The 27,806-nt window shown below is 35.4% G+C and overlaps 1 protein-coding gene and 1 non-coding gene across 2 annotated transcripts in view; one reads left to right on the top strand and one right to left on the bottom strand.

The window, feature by feature from the left end:
* Window positions 1-27,806, top strand: part of LOC145265574 (uncharacterized) — a 661,618-nt gene that overhangs the window by 65,401 nt on the left and 568,411 nt on the right. The gene's annotated exons all lie outside the window — the stretch shown is intronic.
* Window positions 10,849-11,053, bottom strand: LOC145265884 (U2 spliceosomal RNA). Its single transcript, XR_013864692.1, has one exon. It is a non-coding gene; the product is annotated as a U2 spliceosomal RNA (small nuclear RNA).

Below are 27,806 nucleotides of genomic sequence, written 5' to 3'. Positions count from 1 at the left end.
AGGATCAACGGGCAGTATATTATCTTTTCTGTGTAGTAAGTGTCAAGGTTAATGTTTATTTTTGTCTAAGATCTGAGGATACTGGTTTTCTAGACCTAAAATCCAACAAACATTGGAAACATTGGTACTATTGTTTTCGGCAAAAAATAATCTTTTTCTGCGAGGCCAAAAACAAAAACATTTTTTCTCTACAAAAAAACAAAAGAAAACAAAAGAAAATAAAAAAACAATGAATATGAATAAATATTAAAACATAAAATGAATTTGAAATATAACATCTTTTTTGTCAAATTAATGGATTCGGCATCATATAATCAAAAAATTGTTGACATGTCGTAAACCAAATCAAAACAAACCAAATCGGTCCTGGATATGACCTAAAACTATATCCGATGGTGAGGCCCCACCTTGCGGGCCTTGGGGAGTGTGGAGCCACCCTTTAATTGCCATTGCTCCCAGGTCCACTCTGACCCGGAGTGGTAGTACCTGTTAGGGTCCCAACTATGGGTTGAATAGAATCTGACTTAAAAAATATACTCCATTAAAATCGTTCCTCAAAATAACTAGATTCGGCATTAAATAACCTGAAAAAGGTTAATATACCGTAAAACAAAAACAACCAACCAGCTAAACCAAACAAAGCAAAACCAAACCAAAACAAACCAAACCAAACCAAACCAACCAAACCAAACCAAACCAAGCAAAACCAAACCAAACCAAACCAAAATAAACTAAATCAAAACCAAATCAATTCTTTTTCTTTCTTTTCTTCTCTGCTTAGCGTTAATTATTTTCACAACTTAAAACATATTCGATATCGTCTGTAAATTGTTTCTGTTTCGGTGTCTGGTGCCGTGTATTGAGAGCCAGCTGTCTCTAGTGCCGTATATTGAGATCCGGCCGACGTGGCGGATTAGAGAGAATTACAAAGTTACATAATGAATACGGCTTAACTAACCAAATTAAAACTAAAAAAATATGAAGGGATATTAATCATAAAAGCCTTGTTTTAATAAAACAACATTTAACGTACTATGAACGTTTCAACAGTAATGGCCCTTATTTATATAAATTCCGCCCGAATCGATCAGAAACGGTTGCAAACTACATTGTTATGATGATTGAACTTATGCATTCATGAACTGAAAGTGTTACCTCTCTGTTGAAGATATTGACGGTGTTAGACTAAGAAAGCAGCCCTGTCATAGACGTGCTTTAAAAGTGGAGATGCGTCTCTGAATTTCTGGAAAACGTGCATTGAGAATAGTAGTAACTATGTAGAAACATTATTTTTTAGAGCACAAAAAATCGCTCGTTTTACTAGTACCACCCCCGTCTTCGTAGCTCTTTAACTTTTTGAGTTAGAAAAAAAAGGAGACTTTACTTTTGGAACGTACTTCATAGTTATTTTTAAATGCTGTACCCATTACTTATTTTTGGTTTATCATTTAGAATTGAAACCTCCATGCAATTTGCAAAGTTTATCTTAACTTCTACGAGGATTCGGTACATCAAACACGAGGTAGATTTTCATACCTTAATTAAGCTAATGAATTTCAAAAACACCTGGCTTTTTTCTTCTTTCAATCCTTCAGTAGCAATTAGCTTAATTGCAAAGGTGAATATTTTATTACGTGTGTAAGTCGATTTATGATTGTATTCGTGAGGATCGGGGGGAAAAGCAGATGTTGCTGAGCTGGTCCCTATCTTGAGTTGTGCATATTGGGGAGTGAAATAAGAAACTGGCACTAGCGTGTAATGCAATACTCTTTGTGTAGGCGTTTGGACAATGTTTGATGATTGTAATATCACACACTCTCACACTATAAGCCGCCAAATAGCGTATCGGTTTCAAGCACTGACTGTCGACTAGACGGTCGAGTATCAATCCTGGCTTAAAGTAGTTTCTTGTCTAGTCATACTGAACAGTTGTGATACAGCAAATCAGTCTGTTTGTAGATGACTATATATATATATATATATATATATATATATATATATATATATATATATATATAAGAGGTGGGTGTAGTTTGCTTGAAGCATTGTATAGTATGTAGTTAAATGGAATTGTAGAAGGCAGTACAATGCAGAAGTAACGGAAAGACACAGGCTGAAGCAGGTGAGAAATTTATTAATACAACTTATAAATACATGTGTACCTATTCATATTTCATATACGCAGTATATTTATATTTGCACAGTGGTTACCTGGGAAAGTCGGTCTGGTGGTATGTCAGTGTAATATAATATTTCGAGAAAGATCTCTTCGTCAGATATTTACTTGACTTTGACAAACGTGTTGTTGTAAGCAGTAACTATACTGCAGCAAATCATTGCTCGGGACTTGTGGGTAGTATATGGCTAGTTAGTTAATTAAGAAAAGAATATCAAACCACATTTCTTCTTTTAACAACCATAATTCTAATAATAACCAAGGAACTTCTCAAACCACGTTAATTAAAAAACTTAACTCTAACAATACCCCCTTCTCTATCAAATGGACTATCATAAAAAAGTTAAGCCTTATACTCCAGCTCCAGGCTATAAGTCATGCCGCCTGTGCACAACCGAAGCTATAACTATAATTACTTCCCCTCAAAGTAACAATATAATAAATTCTAAAAATGAACTGATCTCTTTCTGTAAACATAAGTCCAAATTTAATTATGCCAATTTTGAAATTGCATAGTTATTACTTTTACCTTTTATATAGATATATAATTTTTTCTTCAACTTTATCCTTTTTTTCTACATACTTCTTAATACTTTATAATTTAATAATCCTTTATTTTAATTCTTTATTTCTTCATGTCAGGTCATGTCATATGCTACTGGTACCATGTGACCCAGTACTACCTGCCTCATGGTCGGGTCACAGGCGACTAAACTGGTTCCCCCACCAGACTTGTTTGGTGAGGAGGGTGGCTGGTCTCCCTGAAGGATTAAAAACAAAATCTTTCAAAGGGCGAATGAACCCTTTTTCGGGGTCAACGGCCAACTAGCACCGTGTGTGTTTGTGTGTATGTATGTGTGTGTTGGGGTGGAGAGGGCTCCCGTATGCCGTGGTGAAGGCAACCTTTCTAGGAGAAGCAAATCTCTGATTTAAAAAAAAAACTATAAAGCGGGAGACCAGTACTCGCATTAAGCTGGTTGGCATTTTAACTTGTTGCTGGCTATCTTGCTCATACTTGTTGCTGTATCTCAACATTTTCAACCCATAGAGAGACTTAGCTGTTTGCACAAAGCCAGGACTATGTAACATCATCTGTGTATAGATACTTCCTCAGGCATTTGTCTATAAAAATGGTCCTGTGGCGATGGAAAAGTTGTGACACGTGGAGTCTTAAAATGCTGGAAACGTGTAATAATTGATCTCAATGACCGTCTTCAATGTCATGCCTGCTTGAGCGTGTGAATTCACCGGTAGTCATTTTTGGGCTCATGGACTTTAAGTGTCTGAGGGAGTTGCACTCGTCTGAAAAGACGTTGCAATAAGCATATATATATATTGTATTTAGGGAGCATGTTTTCATTTAGACAATTGTTGAATAACACGAAGTGTAAAGGGCTTTTAGTTGAAAACACAAAAAAACATCGATCCGGATTAAAACGTTATCCTGCCTTGACAGAGTACAAAATAGACTTCGTGGCTTAGTGGGGGATGCCCTTTTCTCTTCCCTGCAACCTCTCTCCCACAGAAGAGGTGTTGCAAGTCTATCTTTGTTTTATCCTTATTTCCATGGCAGGTGCTCGTCTGAACTCCAATCTCTGGTCCCCCCCTCGCGAATCTTTTACAAAAAACACCCGTCTAGCTGAATCCACTGTCAAAAACTTTCCCCGCTCTTTATCTATGCCTAAATCAAAACGTAGATTCCATGGACAAAGCTTCTTTCTTAGAACTGCACGCCTGTGGAACTCTGTTCCGTCCGCCTGCTTCCCTCCTGACTACAAATTGGATGTCTTCAAGTCCAACGCATCAAATTCCTGATGAACCGCCCCCTTAAGTAGACACTTTAAATATCCACACTAACGTAATGTACTTACAATAACCCTTATCCCTGAGTGGCTTCCGGGCCTGGATAAGTGGTGACCACCTTGTAAAAAAAAAAGAAGAAAAAAAAAGCACTTTATATAAAAACTAAACAACTAAAAATAAATTTTGAAGTGCCTTGGTATGTAATCTTCAATGAATCAACTTTATATAATATTTCTAAATAAAATACTTTAAATAATTCTATCTCTAATTTCCATTAAAAATTTAGAGTTAATTATAAAAACAGATTTTCTATAATGTAATATGCAAATGAAGTAACCTCTTGAATAAATAGTATGTATAGAAATAATGCAGGAACTAGCGGGATCTGTGGAAATTCCACAGGAACTCAATCATATGTAATATATTGATGTTAGCATTCTGTAGATGCTCAGTGTAAATGGAGACGCTCTGATATTATTGTAGCTTTTTTGTTAAAACTGCAAAAGTATTTATCTAAACTAGTACGAACGCCCGGCAAAGACCGGTCGTAAAGTACGGTTTAATATGATATTTTAATTCTTGCAGATTTCGTATATATTATTATAGAGTTAATGTTCTATCGATTTCCTTCAACCATAATCGAAACCGAAGCACAAACTTATGAAGAATTCTTGATAAAATTATCTATTAGTAATTTCCATTAAAAATTTCGATCTTATTATTAAAACATATATTCTTTAATTATCTTCTCTTATCCATCAATCTTTCTTTATCTTTTACACACGCCCACTCTTTCTTTTTTTTATATCTAAATTTTATTTTTTGCTTTAATTTTCCTATTTTCCTTCTTTGTTTTCTTTTCTATTACGCTACCTTTAATTCTTTCATTCTCGCTTTATTTCTTTTGTCTGTAGTCGAGGCTATCCCATTCTCTCTTTCTTTCTCACTGTCTTCTGTTCGTTATTTCTATATTTCTCTTCATATCTCTTCTTTTTTATCGTCACGTCTTATTTTATTCTCACTTTTCTCTTCTTTATGTGCCCCTATTTGTTTAGTTATCTCTTCAATTTTGGCTCCTTTTGAATTAGTAGTATATTAAGAAATCATACAGTAAGAAAAGTATATAAAATCCCGTTTTCAGTATTAAAATCTATTTGTGAAACAGTGTACCTTTTATATATATATACTAGCAAAATTACCCGTCGTTGACTGGGTTCAAAAACAGCCTACAGAAAATGGACTCTGATTTATGAAAGTATGATAGTTTATGAAAAGGAAGGGTTGTAAAGAAATAGCTTGGAATTTGGGGGTATCAAATCCAAAGCAAAATATGATGAAAGTAAAAATAAAATAGATAACCCCCATAATTTATTATACAATACCTGTTCACACTGAAACACTTATCACAATATTTTGTGGATCTATATTAAAAAACCTTGTTAAACTTTGTGACAGATTTCCATCCTATGCGGTCAGGCGCGAACGAACACCCCATAATTTTATTATACCATATTTCTTCAAACTGAAACATAATGATCAAAGTATACTTACGCAGATAGATATGAAAAGTCTTTATTAAAGTTTGTGCCTATTTCCATTCTATGGAGGCCAGGCGCGAACGCAGACCCCACAATTTTATTATACCATCGCTATTTAAGTTAAAACATACTTATTAAAGTATTCTTATGTAGATCTATATTAAAAACACTTGTAAACGATTTTTTTTCATTTTTTATTTGTATACTTTGGGAGCCAGGCGCGAACGCAGACCCCACAATTTTAATGAACCACCGTTCTGCCAGATCAAACATACCCATTCCTGTGTCTCGATACATCTTCTATCATTATATGTAATCAGTTTTTTAAAATAGTCAACCATATAGGAGCCTATTCGTGACCACGCACGCACGCACCCTCCCCCCACACACACACAGACGTTCAGCTTTATATTATAGATTAACCAAACTATGATCAAACAGATAAGTCTACGACTTTACTATAATCAGTTCACGATTATTTTTTTTATTATATTTAACGACAGTACTGAAATGAAAGAAACCGTAATCGGGTGGGGTCGCCAAATTGACTAACACTGTCTGTTTCCTATGACGTGTCATGACATAGACAACAATTAATGGCTCGAATAAGTTAATACGCGTGATCGCCAGAATAATTCTTAATAGTAGTATTAGCGGTATATCAAATAGTAGAGTAACGTTACAGCAAAAACCAAGCATAAATAAAAAAAAACAAAACAAAAAAAAAACGGATCGGCATTTTTTCTTTGTAACAAAAGCATTTATCACCGTTACTCTCCCGCCTTGATACCAATTAAAAAGTTTCTCTCTTAAAACGTTTTTCGCTGCCACATGTCCATCTAACCTGATCCGCGTTTCTCTTTCTTCCGACCACACGTTAACCACAGCCGGACCCATTCTCGGCTTCTCTTTACACGCCCACTCCTTTAGCGTCGACTTTTTTTTCTTCTGTAGAAAACGGGGTGCCCTTTTTTTTCTTTTCCTCAGACGCAAGACCGGACCCACTTCCTAATTTACATACGCGTTCAAGCGCAGCTCTTGCTGCTAATACAATCGTTTACCATCCATCCTTTGGCTACTGATAATATTTTCATACGCGCTCATATGCGCTGTTACAATAGCAGCAAGATTATTAGTACAGTATTATTATTATTATTATTATTATTATTGATAGTAGTAGTAGTAGTAGTAGTAGTAGTAGTAGTGTGGATAAGAGTTGGAGGATAATTGAGAAAGAGGAAGAAGAGTACTGTTAGTGCTGGTTCGGTAAGAAGGAAGATATATTATAGTTTTGGTGTTTAGAAAGAAAGAGGAATTACATTTGGGTTTGTGGTGGGGGCTGCTGCTGCTACTCCCACTGCTGCTGCTGCTGCTGCTGATGATGATGATGATTGTATTGGGAGTAGAAGTGAGAGGAGTGATGAATGAAAAAGAAAGAAAAGAAAAATGGAAGAAAAAGACGAAGATGATAAGGATATGAAAGAGAAGGACGTCCATTGTCCTCGCTCCACCCTGCCACACGCACTAGGCGATCCGCCCCTACCCCTGGGGCACGTTTTTGGCAGTTTCTCTTGATTTCATTCATTCAGGCATTCGCTTATTTCGTCATCAAGAGCATGGGATCTCCCATCCCCCCCACACACACATCATACCGGCAACCCTTTTTAACCACTAACCTCGTTTTAGAGAAAAAGTGAAGTAGTTCGGATTGGTTTTGATGTCATATGTTTGTGCTTCCCAATCGTATTATTATTATTATTATTATTATTATTATTATTATTATTATTATTATTATTATTCATACAGCATAATCGAGTTGACACACTGCTGGATCACTGAGGTTGCGCAACGATAAGCCTGGTCAGTACTAAATGGTACACCATTTAGGACTTCCAGGTTCTCTATGTGATCTCCGCCTATCTCGTTATTGTTTCGAGTAGTTCTAGTCTTCTACTTACCAATGGACTCAAACTGGGTTGTAGGTTGCGCAACCCTTGCCTCACAATTAGACGCGCAGCTGCCCCTGGAGGGTATATCTTTTGTTTTTCTTTTTAAACTGAATGGAGGTAGCATTATTATTATTATTATTATTATTATTATTATTATTATTGTTATAATTTTCATCATCATTATAATCATCACTATTACAATTATTTTTATTACTATTATTATAATTATCATTCTTTTAATAATAATAATAATAATAATAATAATAATAATAATAATAATAATTATTATAATAATAATAATAATAATTACTTTCATTATTAGAATGATTATTATTACTTTTATTACTATTATCATTAGCATTATAGTTCTTAAAATTATTATAATTATTATTATATCTGTTATCATTACTATTATTATAGTATTATTATAGTATTATTATTAGTATTATAGTATTATTACATCTGTTATCATTACTATTATTATGATTATAATAATTATGATTATATTATTATTATTATTTATTTATTTATTTGTACCCAATAGGAGTTCTCACACAGATCATCATAAGAGGTTGTGCCCCCTGAAATCTGAGTGACAGCGATTCTCCACAAGTTTTCCATTACTTTTAGTCCCTTCTGATAACATCTGCAAATGAACTTACGTTATCGCAACAGCCGTTTGTCAGTGATTTCTCGAGCACTTTTCACTTAAATTTAGGTGGCAACAAGCCTCTTCGAGATCCCAGTACTCTTCGCACTCATCTCGTGGAGATGTAGGTGGTGTTTCCTCTCATCGATCTGTTCATCGTCCTTGCCTGCTCCCTCTCTTCGACTATTTCGTGTGATGCGAGTCAATGAAAAATCTACATTCTTATTTTTTGGAGGGGGGTGTAGTTAATTTACAATTTAGCGGTTTCGCGATTTTTTTTAGGTCTATCTGGTGTTCATCAAACTTTTAGTTGGACTTCTGTTGTAGTTTCGGTTTCATTGGTTTCCGCATGCAAAAGTTTTCCTTAAACTTTCGGCGGTTTTCAACATTAATGTTTGTTAAATTACCTCGGTCTCCTCCTTTATTCTGATGTCTCCTATGTTTTCCCAATCTATCTTTCTATTATCATTACTCATTAGAAACTTTCACACGCCATCATAAGAGATTTTCTTCTGCAAACTGCCTATGGTGTTCCCTGATGCTGAGTGACAACAAGTCACCCCAGATTTCAAGTAATCGCCACCTATTTTAATGACTTTTACAAATTAGTTTGCGTTATTGCAATAGCCGGTTACTATGGATTTCGGGTAGGTAGCGACCATTAATATTCACTGGAATTTAGGTGGTAATTACACCCCCTTTCCAGGTCCCAATTCTCTTTGCACTTTATTTATTTGGTATGACGCTAGTTTATGGTGACACGCACATACACATGGGGGCAAGGTAACTTACAATTATACAGTTTCAGTATCCATAATTCCATGTGTTGTTTCTTTGCGTTTTACATCTGTAGCAGTTTCTGGATGTCCGGCTTGTACCTGTAGCTCATATGGTTAGTCTCCGCATGAAAGAGTTTTTTTTTTACATGGAGGTCACCACTTATCAACGCCCGGAAGCTACTCGGGGATAAGGGTTATTGCGTGTACAGTAATCAATTGGATAATATCGGAGTAATCGTTAGAATTGGAGATTTGATAAAGTGTCGTACTTAAGGGGAGCGGTACATCAGAAATTTGTTTATGTTAGTCTTGAAGACATCCAAGTTGTAGTCAGGTGGGAAACAGGCAAACGGAAGAGAGTTGCACAGGCGTGCACTTCTAAGAAAGAAGCTTTGTTCATGGAATCTACGTTTTGATTTAGGCACAGATAAAGAGTGGGGAAAATTATTGACAGTGGTTTCAGCTAGACGGGTGTTTATCGTGAAAGATTGACGAGGGGGACTAGAGATTGGAGCTCAGACGAGCACTAGCCATGGAAATAACGATAAAACAAAAACAGGCTCGCAACGTCTGTTCTGTGGGAGAGAGGGTGCAGGAAATTGATATTTCAGTCGTTTTCGTTATTGTCATCCGTTGTAACTTCTCAACCGTCGATCTGATTTCAATCTCTTGCATACTTTTTTCTTCGAAGTTTTTCGGTATTGTTCCTAGTGCTTCTACTTTATTCATCTTCCATATTCCTTTGAGCTCTCTGGTCAGTTCCGTGCATTTGCTCCGTTTTTATGTCTCTTTGATCTTCACTCTGAGGTTTGATGGAATGCCAAAATCTACAACCTAGCAGTGCCCGACCATGGATGTTAAGAATCGGCACGGTTACAACTAAGAAGCTGATTGGTTAACTAGCAAATTCAATACTATGTGTTTATATAAAAATGCGCGATAAACACAACTCTTCGCATAAGCTTCACGAATTCAAAAGGATGAAACACAGAATATTCTGTGTAGCGTAATTGCAATATATATTTTCATAACTAACTACTAAACTCTACTTATATATTGAGCACTGTTGAAGTAAATACTGAAAATTTACGTATAAATTTATGTCTTCTTATATCAATTTATGTGATTAAATGAATTAGTAATATATATATATATATAACTACTTCATTTACTCACATAAAATTAATATACGAAAGTATAGATTTATGCGTAAACTTTAAGTATTTACTTCAAAAGAGCTCAATACGTAGGTAGAGCTAGTTAGTAATTTATAAAATATATATGGCGATTAAGCTACACTTAATATTCGGCGTTTCATCCACTCTAGGATTCGTCGCATAAGCCTGACTAATCCTAGAGTGGATGAAACGTCGAATATTCAGTGTAGCTTAATCGCCATATATATTTTATAAATTACCATATATATATATATATATATATATTAGATAGATAGATAGATAGATAAGCCTGACGAATCCTAGCGTGGATGAAATGCAGAATATTCTGTGTAGCTTAATTGCCATATATATTTTTTAAAACTTACTACACACACAGACACAGACACACACACAGACACAGACACACCCATATATATATATATATATATATATATATATATATATATATATATATATATATATATACAGAAAATAGCCAAATAGAAATCGAGCGACGGACAGACAGACGGACGGTAAAAAGATGGGGATCACAATGCCAAAGTCACAATTACTCTTTAATTTGTTGGCCAATTTTCCGCTGATGATATTATAAAATGGCGCCATTAAAAAAAAAAACAACAAAAAAAAAAAACAAGCAAACAAAGAAAATGAGAGAGGGAAATAGAAATTAAAGAGACCAGACGCTTTACTGAAGATAAAACCGATATTATCATTTATTGGCTACGACGCACTTTAATGATCCATTGCCTGATTGTTTAGTATTGATGTTCCTGTTTACTTGCTCCCCCACAAGGGCAGAGGTAGACGCAAGGTCAGTTTTTAATGTGGAGAAAATCCAGCTCCCAAAAAGGGGCACACTGGATAGGAACAAAAATAAAAATTGACCCAGCTTAGAAAGATTTCTCCTCCACTAACCGAGGAGAGAAAGGTAAAGTGAACAGATACTACACTTTGTTCCTAGCCGAAAGGCCAAGATGTTGTACTATATTTTTTCGCGGCTACTAGCTGGGCACCTGGCGTTGTCCAGCGTTGCCTAGCGTTGGCTAACGTTGCTTGGTCGTTCAATATGCTTAAACATGGTATTTTTATTTATACAGATTGCATATCTATAATTATATAACCAATCCTCTATTGATTATCATATATTACGAGGAATAATTTGCCCAGTAGAATTATTTGCAAAAAAAAGAAGAAAAAAAATTACAAATAATGTTAAGGACATTCATCAAATCTCGTCTGTATTTGTTTACAATATCACGTCAGCTGATATCTAGACTGCCATAGATCAAAAAGAAAAATTTTTACAGGGGAATATTTTGCGTAACACCAGCCGGTGTAACGTAACATTTTCTCCTGTAACAATTCTTTTTTTTATATTTATAAGAGAAAGACTATTTTTAAGATCTGATTTTTTCGATTTTCGGACCAAAATATCGTAGCACACTGCTAGAAATATAAATTACATTTGCGTGAAATTTGCAAAACCTAGGCTCAGCCATTTCGGAACCTATAAGGACAGACCTCATACACACACACAAAATTTTATATAGCTATCTATATATCTAAAAAAAAGTAAGTAGTGTGTGTGAGGAAAACACTCATCCTATATACTCAACGGATTTTGATCTAATTTTAAATTATTATCACAGTAAAACAACGTCGCAGCTCACAAGAGACATGACAGCCAACAACCCGGAAGCGGAAGTGTATGCTTCTTGTGAGCTGCGACGTTGTTTGACTCTGAAAATTATTATATAATCTCTCACATTCTGAATATTTATATATGTGTGTGTGTGTGCGTGTGCGTGTGCGTGTGCGTGTGCGTGCGCGTGTGCGCATGCGCGCGCGTGTGTGTGTGTGTCGTTAATTTATTAGATTAATTTAGTGCTGGAAGTTCTTTTTAATTTTTTTTATTACGAACTCTATTTTGTATAATGTCGTCCGAAGAGGTCTTTAGTTGCTTGTAACTGGCTGGCCGAAAGATGCTGGTGAATGCGTAGTGGTATATAAATGCTTATGTAACATTAAATAAATAGAATATCTTGACCTACTTCGTTATTGAACGATCTTGGATGAGCCTTGTTAAAACTTCATTAGCTGCTTCATCTCTGGAAAATATTAAGCTAGAATCACACACACACACACACACACACACACACACACACACACACCTTGAGTTGAGCATATTAGGAAGTGATATACAAATTACCATTAGCATATTAAGCGATGCTCTTTGTATAAGCAAATTGAGCTTAAGTATTTGGACAGTTTCAAAACACTGTTAATTCACTGCCCGCATAGCAGCAGCCGAATACCGAAATGGTTAGCATATTCATTAAATTAATGAAAAAGTATTTACACCTTTTTTTTCAGGTGTGGAAGTAGATAAATATTTTTCGTTAAATAATTTTTTTTTCAAGGCGATTCCCTTAAGGATAGTATTTTCTACCGGCTGAAGTAAAGTAGCCGACGACAACAAAGTAAGTTGAGAAGGTTGCTATAGATTATACGAGGAATTTTCCTTGACAGAGTTCAAAATAGACTTCGTAGCTTAGTGGAGGATGCCCTTTTCTCTTCCCTGCAACCTCTTTCACACAGAAGAGACGTTGTGAGCCTATCTCCGCTTTATCGTTATTTTCATGGCAAGTGCTCAGCTGAGCTTCAATCTATGATCTCCCATCACCAAACCTTCACGAAAAACACTCGTCTAGCTAAAACCACTATCAATAATTTCCCACACTTTCTATTTGTGCCTAAATCTAAATGTAGATTCCATGAACAAAGTTTCTTTCTTAGAACTGCACGCCTGTGGAACTCTCTTCTGTTTGCCTGCTTTCCAGCTGACTACAATCTGATTGTCTTCAAGTCCAACGTAAACAAGTTCTTGATGAACCGTCCCCCTAAGTAATCCAATTTACAAAATTCCCACTACTTATGTTTACTACGCTATAATCACATTGACCAATGTATACGCATTAACCCTTATTCTCGAGTGGTTTCCGGGCCTTGATAAATGGTGATTCCTGTGTAAAAAAAAAAGTTTCTGAACCGGTAGCTTTATGCTATATGCTTTATGATAGAGACAGCAGGATTCTTTCCGAATTTTTGACTCCACATAAGTTCACTAAAATAGCAGTCAAGCAGATCATGGTTGGTTCCACACTCTCTTTTATTTTGTAGCTTTGCTTCCTTCCAGATTCCTTCCTAATGATTTCTGGTAGCCCTAGTCGTAGTGTCCAGGAAATTATGACTGGGGTTAACTGTAAGATGTTTTAAACTCTTTCCTTTCCTTTCTTTTTTTTTCTTTCAATTTTTACCGTCTGCTCACTCGCGTCTCTTTTTGCTCACTCGGTACAGTCCGGCGGTTTCCGTCGTTCGCCGGGCATTGTCGAGTAAAACTCACGGATAAACGAACACCAGAATGCAAAAGTACCGATATTCAAAATAATTTTTTGTCGACCCTTAAATTGAAATCAGCAGTTTTGACGTGGATATGTTATTAGGTTGAGAGCATGACTGGAAAAGCGTGCAATTGTTCACACGAAGAATGGTAAAAAAAAAAACAAATAAACAAACATAGAAAAAACAAAATGGCGAATTATAAAATATGGATTACATCATCATGACCCGCCATTTTTTTGTCCCGCCAAAGCTAAAAATGACAACAAATAAAATGGATGTTAGCATTCGTGCTCAAAATACAAAACCTCCCTTTACAATCTTTTATTCTTCGGAATTCAGATTCATAAAAATCAATCTTTTGTATTTCGACTGCGGAAGATTTAGCAATGCGCTCACGTTTCAGCCTCTGTTATAATAAAATAGACGCGTGTCTGTCTGTCCGTCCACCAACTAATTCCATGTTATTATGTTCCGTAATTTTTTAGATAGCGATTTATTTATTCGTATTAATTTGATTATTCGGACTACTGATCTAATTCCGAGTGCTATTTTCTTTTCGGTCGCTCATCTTCAGATATTCTGGTCGAACTCGGGAAATCTGCACTGAAAGTTAAACCGAACCCGTTATTAAATCCACACACATAACACGCTCTCGGTCCGCCATCAATGACTTGGTAAATTTTCTAAGTAAATTATATAATTACAAGGAGCCATGGCGTAATGGATAAAGTACTTAGTGTTACAATTGTAAAGTTATATTCTTTTGAAGATTGAATGCGTAAGCCTCAGTGCGGACGGACCTAAAAAATACAAATTCTATATAAAGGGTTCCGTATGAAATTGCATGCAGTTTTTCGAGTTAGACAGAAAGATGCGTCTGAAGGAAATCGGAGGTTACATCTGCCAAAACGTTGTGAAAATAACACTCAAGATGAGAATAGTAGCCCGAAGAATCCAAATAATACAAATCATCAATCCTCACATCAAAAGATACACCTGGAGAAGGTTAGAGGTTACATCGGCCGAAACGTTCTGGAAAGAACGGTAGTCCGAAGAATCCAAATAATATAAAATAATCCTCATCTCAAAAGCTACATCTGAAGAAGATCAGAGGTTACATCGGCCGAAACATTATGAAAATACTCAAGATGAGAACAGTAGTCCGAAAAATCAAAACGATTTTATGCTATTTGACCCAGGAAAAACATATGCTGAAAATATTTACCTGCTTTGCTGGATGTTTGACACAAGGCCAGGTGAGCTGGTTGTTGTAAAAATAGCGCAATAGATTCAGTGTACTCTGGCTTATTAAAATTGCTTGAGCAGTGCTGTCTCTATTTCTAGGAATGGACGCCTCAAGCGATTAGCAATACATTAACTCCTTCTCATAGAGAATATACTTTATGTGTATGGGAGTGTTCTTAGATGGATTATGTCTCCGATAAATATCGAAAATCGACAATCGAAAAATGTCGATTAAAAAACGAGCAGTTCCATTTTGACCAAAATTAACACCCTTAGACAGCCTAACCTCAGAAGTGCATTTTACAATTTTTATCACCACACAGGCAGATAGACGTGTCATACAAAATCCAAAGTTTGTTCTTTAATTAATAGGGCTATGACAACAGCATATTCTTTTTCTTGTTTTGACTCTCAGGTATATATCCATTGATATCTTATATGCTTTTATGTAGAGTGATGTGGTTCTAAGTTGCTATATTGTGTCTGTGTCGTTCGTTGGTTGTTTTTGTTTTACGGCATATTAAGCCTTTTCAGAGTGATTTTGAAGAATGTTTTTTAATAGAATATACATTTTTTTTCAAGTCGGTTTCTATTTAACCCAGAGTGGACCAGGGAGCAATGGCAATTAAAGGGTGGCCCCACACTCCCCAAAGCCCGTAAGCTGGGGCCTCACCATCGGATATAGTTTAAGGTCATATCAAGGACCTAACTGTGTCGGATATATACTCGAAAGTCAAAAACAATGAAAAGAATATGCTGTTGTCATAGCCCTATTAATTAAACAGGCGCGCGCTCGAAATGAACGTTGCTATTTAGAGCACAAATAGACCATGATACTTGACTTTTATATTTGAATCTTTAATTCAAGACATTATATAAAATAGTTTGATAAAATCAAGAATAGGTTCTCTACAGTGCAATATAGACTACAAATTATTTTGCACTAAGTCACTGCGGATTGTTTTTTTTATTCTGTCTCATTTGTAAAACTGTCTTGTTTAAAGTCTTTGGCCAGTTTCGCGATGGAGGTTGGTCTGCTGAATTGTTTCTTGATGTTGAAATAGTGTCATGAGGTTTGAATTCTGAGTGCTCATCAAATATTGCCCGGTGCCCTCAACATCCCAGTTTAAAATATTGAATGTTTATTCATTAACACTTACAACGATCATTGTGTATTATTAATTTGCATATTTATTTCATAAACCTTATTTAATTAATTAGATCTTCTGTAACATATATTTTTAGTTGTCATTGCCATATATTCTAATATCATACACAATATTTTCGTTGATAGTAAAACGTATAATAAAAAAATAGATACTACACTGGTCTAGGCAAAAACCAAAAGGTCAAGGAACCATTAAAAGTGAAATATGTTTTTATGATAGAATTTTTTTTTTTTAATGAGAAACAAATTTCTGATATAATCGATTATGGTATGGGAAATTCGGTGTCTTTTGTCGTCTTGAAATAATCCTCACAGGAATTACCTTCTCTGTTTATACAAGGTTAGATAGGGTTAATCCTTCTTAGAAGTATTAATCATCAAGCCTAATGCGTTCGAATGTGTGTACGTTTGGTTGTATTAACATAGTATGTTTCTACAGGGTGGCCCATTTAAAAGTGGCCCGGAAAATGTAGTAGAGAGGAGAAACATTCTTTTATTGTTTAGCTTATATGTAGTATTGTTTAAATTAAGGTACTGGAAGTGCTTCCCCTTGACAACGTTTACAAATACTGTATGTAGATCTTCTCTGGTGATTATGAAACTTGATATATAGAGGATTTGAACTCGTATAACTAATTTGATTCGGTTTTTATACACTACATATAATTGCTTAGGGGTTAAAATTGAAGATCAGAACATAGCCGGTGTAAATCGACTAAACGTATTACTGCTACACGTGTGTACATATACATTTTATATAGTAAAGTCGGTTAATTTTTATCCATTTGTTATTAGCTTACATCATAACGAATAATGCTTGACAGCTATATGTTTTGGTTTCGATTCTAGCTGATGGCACCCAACTCATATTGTTTTTAGCTTTTAAAAGGATCACTATGTACTGGTTTTATTTCAATAATCAATAGAGTATTAGGTCTATAATAAATATGAAATCTGCATGGATAAAAATGTCATATTAAAGAGCATTTTACGATCGGGCAACATTGGCCGACCTGCTAGGATATATATATATATATATATATATATATATATATATATATATCCGTGGATGACTATAAATGCCACTCTTCTTCTTGGTTTGAGAACTTCATAAGAGAAATCCTTGGCTGGTGGTAATGTTCTCCTTTAGTTGATCTAGAGTGTGAGAATTGTTTACATGAACTTTTTGTTTTAATATCCCCCAAGATAAAAATCACATGATTACAAGTCCGGGGAACGTAGTGGCCATAACTCTTTACTTATTTTTCTCTCTTCCGTGAACATCTCATGAACTCATGTCAATGATCTGAGATCTGTGGCATGTAGCGCCATCTTGTTGGCAAACGAATTGCATTTTGTCTTGTGGTGTCAGTTGGTCGATAAGAGAAAGATTAGAGAGATCGAGCGACGTTTAAGTGGGTCGCTTAATCTGAAAAAAAAAAAAAATAATTAGAGAAAGATTAAAGATAGGGCGGGATACTTTTTAAGTGGGCCACCCTGATTTAGGAACTATTAATCGGAATTGGGAATTAGAAAAATTGGAACTTTTTTGAGTATCAGAATCGGTATCGGAATCGGGAAAATTTGTGCGCATTTTCCGATGCCAAAAACGATCTCTCTAAGTATATTCCTTTATTTGATTTTGCTTAAAACAAAATTTTCCTCTGCTGATAGTAATGTTAAAATAATAAATATTTATTGATTTTTAAACTATCAGTAAATCTAAAATCGATAGATCACCTACCTACCCCATCCGCCTCCACGGTTTATGGTTAAATATTTATAGATTTATAACGCATCGGAATCAGTAATTGTATCGGAATCGGAAATTTAGTACGGAATCCGTAATCGTATCGGAATTGGGAATAATATTGGAATCTTCCCTTCACCCTTCACTAGTTTCTATACACTCTTATATCAGAAATTCCTAGACGTTTTACGTACTCCCCATATATATATATATATATATATATATATATATATATATTATGATAACACAAAAAGATGGAGGAAGTGAGGAAACATGGATGTGGAAATCCTTTTACCCGAATACGATGTCCAGCATGTTAAAAATATACCATTTGTTGTAAAAACCTAATGGGTAAACATCTGAAGAATTTGGTGGGTACAGGATATTTTTACGGAAACATAAATCGTAAAATTGCCAACTCATTAATGAAACAGCTGTAATGGAAAAATCCAGGAAATAAAGGAAGGTTATAAAAAAGAAAAAGTGAGTCTTTGAATTTTCAACAAAATTTTGCACTATATATATATATATATATATACGCACACACACACACACACACACACACACATATATATATATATTATATATATATATATATCGTATTTCACGGACTATTCGGCTTAGTTGCGTCGCCTTTTATTGTCCATTTTCATATAACTTACTTAAAACAAAAGAAAATATTATTTTCAGTTCCTTTAAAAACTGTTGCGCTGAAACAGACAGCCATTGTTTATTCGTTTTGTTCGGCCTCGAGATGGCGCTAGTGTAGTCGAGATATGAAATCGACACGAAAGGGAAATAAACCCGCTATTTGTTTGTTTATATATTTATTTGGTTCGGTATGTTTATTACACTTTTAAAATGGCGTAAAAAATAATCTTTTAAAACATATGCATTGCATTATCAACCCTCAGTTCCCACGATGGAAAACTAGACAGTTCATTTGTGATGTGGAGATATTTAGTGCTTTCCTATTCCTCCCTCCTTCGTCCTCTAAAAATGGAACACCCTGAATGGGACAAAAAATGTTCCGGTCGCTAAAAACCTTGTACAGTTGGAACGATAAAATTGTCGCCCTAAAGAAAACAAAACTACAGCTTTATTTAAAAACTTTTATTGGAAAAAATCAATTCAGGTAACTTGATTATGTAGTAGAGCTGATATCTATTCAATGTAGCGCCCTTCAGCTACAAGCACCGCCTTGATACGGGTCCGGAACTAGGAGCGTGCCTTTTCTACAAACGCCAGCGGGAACTCGGCGAATATTCTGCGGATGGCGGCGGTTAGACTTTTTTTTTCTTTTTTTTTACACGCTGGTCACCACTTATCAAGGCCCGGAAGCCACTCAGGGATAAGGGTTATTGCAAGTACAGTACGTAAGTGTAGAGATTTGATGAAGTGTTTACTTAAGGGGGCGGTTCATTAGGAATTTGTTAACGTTGGACTTGAAGACATCCAAGTTGTAGTCAGGTGGGAAGCAGGCAGACGGAACAGAGTTCCACAGGCGTGCAGTTCTAAGAGAGAAGCTTTGTTCATGGAATCCACGTTTTGATTTAGGCACAGATAAAGAGTGGGGGAAATTTTTCACAGTGGATTCAGCTAGACGGGTGTTTTTCGTGAAAGATTGGCGAGGGGGGACCAGAGATTGGAGTTCAGACGAGCACCCACCATGGAAATAACGATAAAACAAGGATAGGCTCGGAACGTCTCTTCTGTGGGAGAGAAGTTGCAGGATAGAGAAAAGGGCATCCCCCACTAAGCCACGAAGTCTATTTTGTACTCTGTCAAGGCAGGATAGGCTGTTTTTAGCAGCTCCTGCCCAGATGTGGCAGCAGTATTCCATCCTTGGACGTACTTGGCTTTTATATAGATAGAGAATTGCATCAGTAGTGAGATATCTTCTGGAGCGGTAGAAGGATCCCACCATCTTTCCAGCGACCTTGGCAACAGACTTTATATACGTGTTTCATTTCAGATCAGGAGTCAAGGTCAAACCCAGAAGCTTGTCAAAACACGGGGCTTCTCCTAGACGAGAGCCATCCATTTCAATTGATGCCAGATGGGGATCAGAGCGTTGATGATGTAAGGATAGGAGTTTGGTTTTAGATGCATTAAAAGTAACTAGCCACGTCTTCCCCCACTGTACCACGCGCCCGAGATCAGAGGAGAGACAATCAGAGAGGACTTTGTCATTTATAGCCTTTGATGTGTTGCCGTAGATGGTCGTGTCATCAGCATAGATGTCAACTAATGATTTAAGTATGTGTTTAGGGAGGTCATTGATGTAGATCAGGAAGAGAGTTGGGCCCAGGATTGACCCTTTAGGAACTCCAGCATTAATACTGCCTCTGATTTTTGTACATCGACCACTACTCTTATGAGCCTATCGGAGAGAAATGATTTAATGATTTGCTTTGGTGCTGTAGAAGGTAAAGCTGGTGATATCCTTGACGTATGACCAAACGAAATAGTTCATGTCGGGGAAGGAGGGGAGCCAATGAGAGAAGGGTACAAAGTCATAACACTCCTGTAAAGCCAAGAAGGTGCATAAATAGAACAATTAAAGAATAAACTAAATTCAATTGAACCCTCTATAAAATTCATACACAAACAACTCCCTACCTTTGCTAGATGTACTTATTATAAGGTCAGAAAAGGGTCGATTGCTTAAAGCACAGCTGAAAAACTTCACATAAGAAAGATTACTTACACTAATACCACAGTGACAGAATAAAGACTGGCATGCTGGTCGGCTTTTCTTACGTGCTTTCAAAATCTGTAGTCACCAATACCTTGACGAAGTTCAACATATCATCAACGCGCTAAAAACTTTACAATATCTGACTTATTTCATTTCTAATGCGAAGAAAAAAAATATTCTAACACAAACAAACAGAAACAAAACATACCTAACATATCTCTACTAAATAGATATCTCCTTATACCAATCCATAATAATAACTAGTGCTGGGACGATTAATCGGAATAAGAATCGGGAATCTGAAAAATCGACAAATTTGGGAGTATCAGAATCGGTAGCGGAATCGAAAAAAAATGGTGCTTATTCTCCGATGCATAATCGATTCTTATAAGTGTCTTTTTATTTGATTTTGTTTAAAGCAAAATCTTCCTCTGCTGGTAATAATGATAGAATAATAAACATTTATTGATTTTGAAATACTAGTAAAGCTTAAATCGACAGATCATCCTCCACAAGTGTATTTTGATGTTTAGGAAAATATCTGCATATTTAACAATTGTTTTTACGAAAATCGGGGGAAATAACAATTTTATAGTTAAATATTTAGAGATTTATAAAGAATCGGAATCGGTAATTGTATCGGAATCGGGAATTTAGTCAGGAAACGGTAATTGTATCGGAATCGGGAAATATATTAGAATCGTGCCATCACTACTAATAACACAATATTTGCAATACCCTCAACAGACTTGGTATACACACGATACAAACAACCTTATTGATGATGAAGCAAACGTTCAAAAAAAACAAAAAAAAACAATAGGCACTCTTCCAAAACTTCCACATCCAACGCCGGCATATATTCTGTCCCCTGTAATAACTGCTACCAGACATATATATGAGAAACACAACGTAAATTGGAAATAAAACTCAGTAAACATAGAAGAGACATAAAGAACGGCAACCCCTTAAAAGTACGCCCCCCCACCCACAGTGCTTAACATGGCCACTCGCTCAGCTTTGCACGTGCAAAAATCATCAAATTCGTTCTAAACGAAGACTTCTAGCAGGGCTCTATGAACAAATTTATCTGTAGTTGACCTTTGACAACTAAATATTTTTGTTTACTAGCAAAACCCACGTGATTTTTAGAATATGACATCTTCATTCTGTGACGAGTATGTACATCATAAAGATTTTTCTGTTATTTTTTTAATAAGTGTAATTTTAAACATACAACAAATGTTATGTTGATACTTGAAGGTATAAACATTCTAATTTCTTCAGGTGTTTTTTAAAACAGCCTTCGTTAAAAAATGTATATTGTTCTATTAAACTTTTATTGTTTAAATAATGTAACTTTGTTCGTGTTATTAAAAAAAAAAGTTGAAAATATGTTTTTCACTCAGCAGAGAGCTTTGGAACATTGTCAATGAAAGAAATACAATCGCTAAAAGATAAGCGTTTCATTATTTCTAGTTGCCACTTTGAAAAATCACTCGCAAATGCGACTGTTTCACTCGCAATGTAAAGCCCTGGAAGACTTATAGAATCAGCACTCATTTCAAATACCAACGCCATCAAGCAGAAAAAAAAAGAATTCTACAATTTAGCCCCCATTATAGGAAATATAATAATCAAAGGACAAAATATGAATGTAGATCCTTGGCAGCTATTTTATATATCCTTAACCGGTTCTCCTTAATAATGGTATTAACAAACTAGCAAGCGCATATAAATAAAAACGCACTAAACAAATATAAAAAATAACAATAATAAAATCATTTAACATTTCAGTAAATATGAATGTTTATATATATGTGTAACGTGTGAATCCTTTTTGGGGTCAACGGCCAACTAGCACCGTGTGTGTATGTATGTGTATGTTAGGGTGGAGAGGGTTCCCGTAAGCCGTGGTGAAGGCAACCTTTCTAGGAGAAGCAAATCTCTGATTTAAAAAAAAACATAAAGCGGGAGACCAGTACCCGCATTAAGCTGGTCTGCAGTTTAACTTGTTGCTAGCTATCTTGCTCTTGCTTGTGTGCTGAATCTCAACATTTTGAACCCAGAGAGAGGCTTAGCTGTCGTACAAAGCTAAGACTCTGTAATATCATCTGTGTATAGATACTTCCTCAGACATTTGTCTATTAAAATGGTCCTGTGGCGACGGAAGTCATTTTTGGGCTCATGGACTTTTAAGTGTCTGAGGGAGCGGCACTCGTCTGACAAGACGCTGCAATTACAATATATAAGTGAAAATGCCTGTCTGTATGTGTATGTGTGTATACATTGCTTTAGCAAACTATTCTGTCAATTTTTAATCTAAAGACTCGAGATTTGGCATAAGGAGTATTGATATTTGGAAAGCTCTTTTTAACAGGTTTTCCGCCAGAAATTTGGCTGTCAAGGGATCAAAGTTTAACGATTTGACGGTTAAAAACTCTACCAAACGTTTCCTCTAATTTTGGGTTTAAACCCTTTACATTTTAGATGTAGGTTACTTAGACATGAATCAAACTTTTTAATTTGATTTGATCCCAAAATAATAGATGTAAAAGGGTAAAAATTGGGGTCCAAGTTAAAAACATTGACCTCCGCGATCTCTACAAAATTACTCAGCCAATTTTTGGTCTAAACATTTGAAATTTTACACAAAGTGTATTCAGACATAAGGCAAGCTTTTTAATCGGTTATTAGCCGAAAATGTTGCTGCTAAGGGTTAAAGTTCAAGAGATTTGACCTTTGCGGTCTCTAGCAAACTATTCAGCTAATTTTGTGTCTAAACAGTTAAGATTTTAACAAACTTATCCGCCAATCTTGGCTCTAAAGATTTGAAATTTTAGATGTACGTAACTTGAACATATGTAAAACTTTGTATTTTGATTTGAGACCAAAGGAATAAATGCTAAGGGGTCAAAATTTGTGTCAAAGTTAATAAAAAAAAATTACCTCTGCGGTATCTTCGAAATTACTCAGACAAATTTTGGTCTAAACATTTGAAATCTTACATAAAGTGTATTCACATGTAGGGCAAGTTATGAACAGTACACACGGCCCGAGCAAAGCCGGACTGAACTACTAGTATATATATATATATATATATATATATATATATATATATATATATATATATAATTATTTTTTTACTATAATAATTAAATACCTACAGACACTAGTGTTTCATCCTTTCGGGATTCTTCAGTGCAGGGTGTCACAATTACTACCAGTCGAACGATTCGAACCCCGCGACACGAGACATCTCTGGCTCGATTAGCGGAGACCGTATCCATTCGGCTACCATTAATCGTGTGAAATAGCGTTGAATTTTAAACATTTTAAATTTAAATGTTCATTACGTCAGACAGACAGTGATCAAGTCGTTATACGACGATCTACGCATGAGAGCTAAATTGACCGACTTTTATTCAACAGAAAGTGCTCAACTATAAGAAACGTATTTCTTAAAGGGGCTGTCATAATTATTTTTTTACTATAATAATTAAATACCTACAGACACTAGTGTTTCATCCTTTCGGGATTCTTCAGTGCAGGGTGTCACAATTACTACCAGTCGAACGATTCGAACCCCGCGACACGAGACATCTCTGGCTCGATTAGCGGAGACCGTATCCATTCGGCTACCATTAATCGTGTGAAATAGCGTTGAATTTTAAACATTTTAAATTTAAATGTTCATTACGTCAGACAGACAGTGATCAAGTCGTTATACGACGATCTACGCATGAGAGCTAAATTGACCGACTTTTATTCAACAGAAAGTGCTCAACTATAAGAAACGTATTTCTTAAAGGGGCTGTCATATATATATATATATATATATGAAGATGAGATGTAGGTAAAATATTTTCTGTTTTTTCCTTATAAGGGAAATGGATTCCATATTGTTCATTGTTAAAGTGTTTTTTATTCAATATGTCTGACGAAAGGCTGTTCTTGTGAAAATTTACAAACGACATAATGTTTGAATTTGTCCGAATAGTCTTGAAACAATTGTAACTAACGATGAAATACACTATTTGTTGCAATCAATCTATTCCTTGATGTCTTGGTTTTTGTTAAAACAATATATATATATATATATATATATATATGTATATATATATATATATATATATATATATATATATATATATTTGAGTGTTATTTGCGCAACGTTTCGGTCGATCTAACCTACTATCTTCTTTTCTTTATTTCTATCCGAAATCGGTAAGCTATCTGTGGAACTTAAAAATCTGCACGGAATTTCGCAAGGACCGGTGGCGTAGTGTATAAAGCACTTTGTTATATCCAGTTGTAAAGTTACGCTTTTGTAGAGGTTGAAGATCTAATCCTCAATGCAGTGAGACTCAAAAATAAAATAAGGAATTATGAAAACCACGACATACATCTTCGCTGCAGTTCAAATTACAAGTCATTGCAAGCGCGTATGATGACTTGGTAAATATGTCGGCGAAAAAGTGACCCCCCCCTTGTATAAAACTGCCCAGTTGAGGATGAAGGAATGAATGTTTTTGACCAATTTTTACATATTTGTCGTCCAAGACATGGGGCTTCAAAATGATACCGATCTGGCCAGGATCCGTCGCGCGTGTCAAAAGTTTTTGCGAGACACACACACGTGCATGCACATTTAGCTATATATATATATATATATATATATATATATATATATATATATATATATATATATATATATATATATATTTATATAAACTAGCTGGGGTACCCGGTGTTGCCCGAGTGTTTGGAGGCATGTGTTGAGAAAAAAAAGTGGTCGTAGGCATGCAGGCTCGAACCTGTACCACGAAGGGGGAAATGAACATGAAAAAAACGTGACGTGTTTGCTGTTGTGTCCATCGCCAAACCAAAAATGCGTAATGTTTAAATAAGGGCTAGACAATCGAAAAGAGGGGATGACTTTCGAAAATATCGGCGAAAGAAGCAACCCCTCCTTGTAGAAAAGTGCCGAGTTGAATGTGAAGGAATTAATGTTTTTTGCCCATTTTTCGATATTTGTCGTCCGAAGGGGCGATAATCAAAATGATAATTATCTCGTGAAAATCCGCCGTTTCTGTCGAATTCTTTAGGCAGAGATACATACATGCACACATACTTACATACATTTAAACAGACAGGTGAAATTTATATTATAGAAGATATTTTTTACCTTTTTATGTGAACCCATTAACCTTCCAGCCTCTTATATATATATATATATATATATATATATATACATATATATATATACTACGATATTGTCCCATTGATTACTGTACACGCAATAACCCTTATCTCCAATATATATATTTCTTCTCTATCTCATCTATCCTATGTATCTGTCCGTTCAATCATCTTTACCGTTGTTTACGTGACGAGATAAATAAAAGCTGGACGGGGGTCGAAACTGTATTTAAGAATCGCTATCAACCGCGATTATCAGGTCATCACGACCCGGACCGAGTGCTTTTGGGGATTGGAGATCAACAACAGCGGACAGCGGTCACTTGGTACGCGTTGTTTGTAATTGGCTTACGATGAAACAATGTTTATTGAGTCGGATGCTTGGTGGGATGATGAAGAAAAGGAATAATGAAAGAGGAAATAAAAGGAAAGTGAGGGTTTAGTTAGGGTGTCGATTAGCGTAAAAGTAATTAGCTTACTTACAAAGAGTCGGAAAAGAGAAAATAATCCGGTGACATGTTTGATCAAGGACACAAATTTTAAACGACGGCGTACATTAGATTCTTCGGGCGGGATGCATTAATTAAAATATAATATTTATGCGTATTTTACGACCGACCAAAGTCAGGCGCCCTGCTACTTTATATATATATATATATATATATATATATATATATATATATATATATATATATATATATATATATATATATATATATATACCAGCAAAAGTACCCGTCATTGACTGGGTTCAAAAACAGCCTACAGATAATCGACTCTGATTTATGAAAGTATGATAGGTTATGAAAAGGAAGGGTTGTAAAGAGATAGCTTCGAATTTGGGGGTATCACAACCAAAGCAAAATACGATGAAAGCAAAAATAAAATAGATAAACCCCATAATTTATTATACCATACCTGTTCACACTGAAACACTTATCGCAATATTCTATGGATCTATAGTAAAAAAAACCTTGTTAAACTTTGTGACATATTTCCATTCTATAAAGGCCAGGCGCGAACAAACACCCCATAATTTTATTATACAATTTTTCTTCAAACTGAAACATAATTATCAAAGTATACTTACGCAGATAAATATGAAAAGTCTTTATTAAAGTTTGTGTCTATTTCCATTCTATAGAGGCCAGGCGCGAACGCAGACCCCACAATTTTATTATATCATCCCTATTTAAGTTAAAACATACTTATCAAAGTATTCTTATGTACATCTATATCAAAAACACTTGTAAATGTGTTTTTTTTTATTTTTAAATTTTTTATTTCCATACTTTGTGGACCAGGCACGTACGCAGACCCCACAATTTTAATGAACCACCGTGCTGCCAGATCAAACATAGCCATTCCTGTGTCTCGATACATCTTCTATCATTATATGTAATCAGTTTTTTTTTAAATAGTCAAACATATAGGAGCCTATTCGTGACCAGACACACACACACACACACACACACACACACACACTCACACAGACATTCAGCTTTATATTATATATATACATACATATATATATATATATTTGTGTGCGTGTGTGTATACGTATATATACATGCATATAGTAGTCCCCCAGGTTACGGCATTAAAAATTAGCAACCAAATTTCACTACAGTATACCATACAGATGTATATAATAATAAAAAAAAACAGTATAAATAACACCGTAAGGCGGGTAAATACCATAACCAGGGGATTGAAATAACGTATTCCACATCGTAACCTGAAAAACAGTATCCCTTGGGCCACCGTATCCCGGGGTTCTACTGTATAGTTCTGTTTTTTACGATGCGCTGGCCGATCAATCCTCTGACCTTCTTCATGTGTATCTTGTCGAACTCGGGAATCTTTCTCTCTAATTCGGGAATCTTTTGGTCGTACTGGGGAATCTGAACGGTATTTGGAACGGAATAATTTTTTATTTACATGGAAGTAACCACCTATCAAGGCCCAGAGACCACTCGGGGATAAGGGTTATTGCGTGTACAGTAATCAATGGACAATATCGTAGTAATCGTTAGTAATGGAGGTTTGATAAAGTGTCTTATTTAAGTGGGCACTTTATCAGGAATTTGTTTATATTTATATTTTATTTAATCCAAGCAGATAACATGCTCTCTTGCCGTCAGTTATTTTTAGGGCTATGACAAGAGAATAACCTTGTCATTGTTTTGACACTCTAGTATATATCCGACACAGTTAGACACAACTAATCAATCGAGAACCACATCACTCTATCTAAAAACATATA

The sequence above is a fragment of the Euprymna scolopes genome, chromosome 40 (genome assembly GCF_053919585.1).
Source record: "Euprymna scolopes isolate OS-2025 chromosome 40, ASM5391958v1, whole genome shotgun sequence".
Lineage (NCBI taxonomy): Eukaryota > Metazoa > Mollusca > Cephalopoda > Sepiida > Sepiolidae > Euprymna > Euprymna scolopes.
This window is presented reverse-complemented; position numbering and strand designations above follow the sequence as displayed.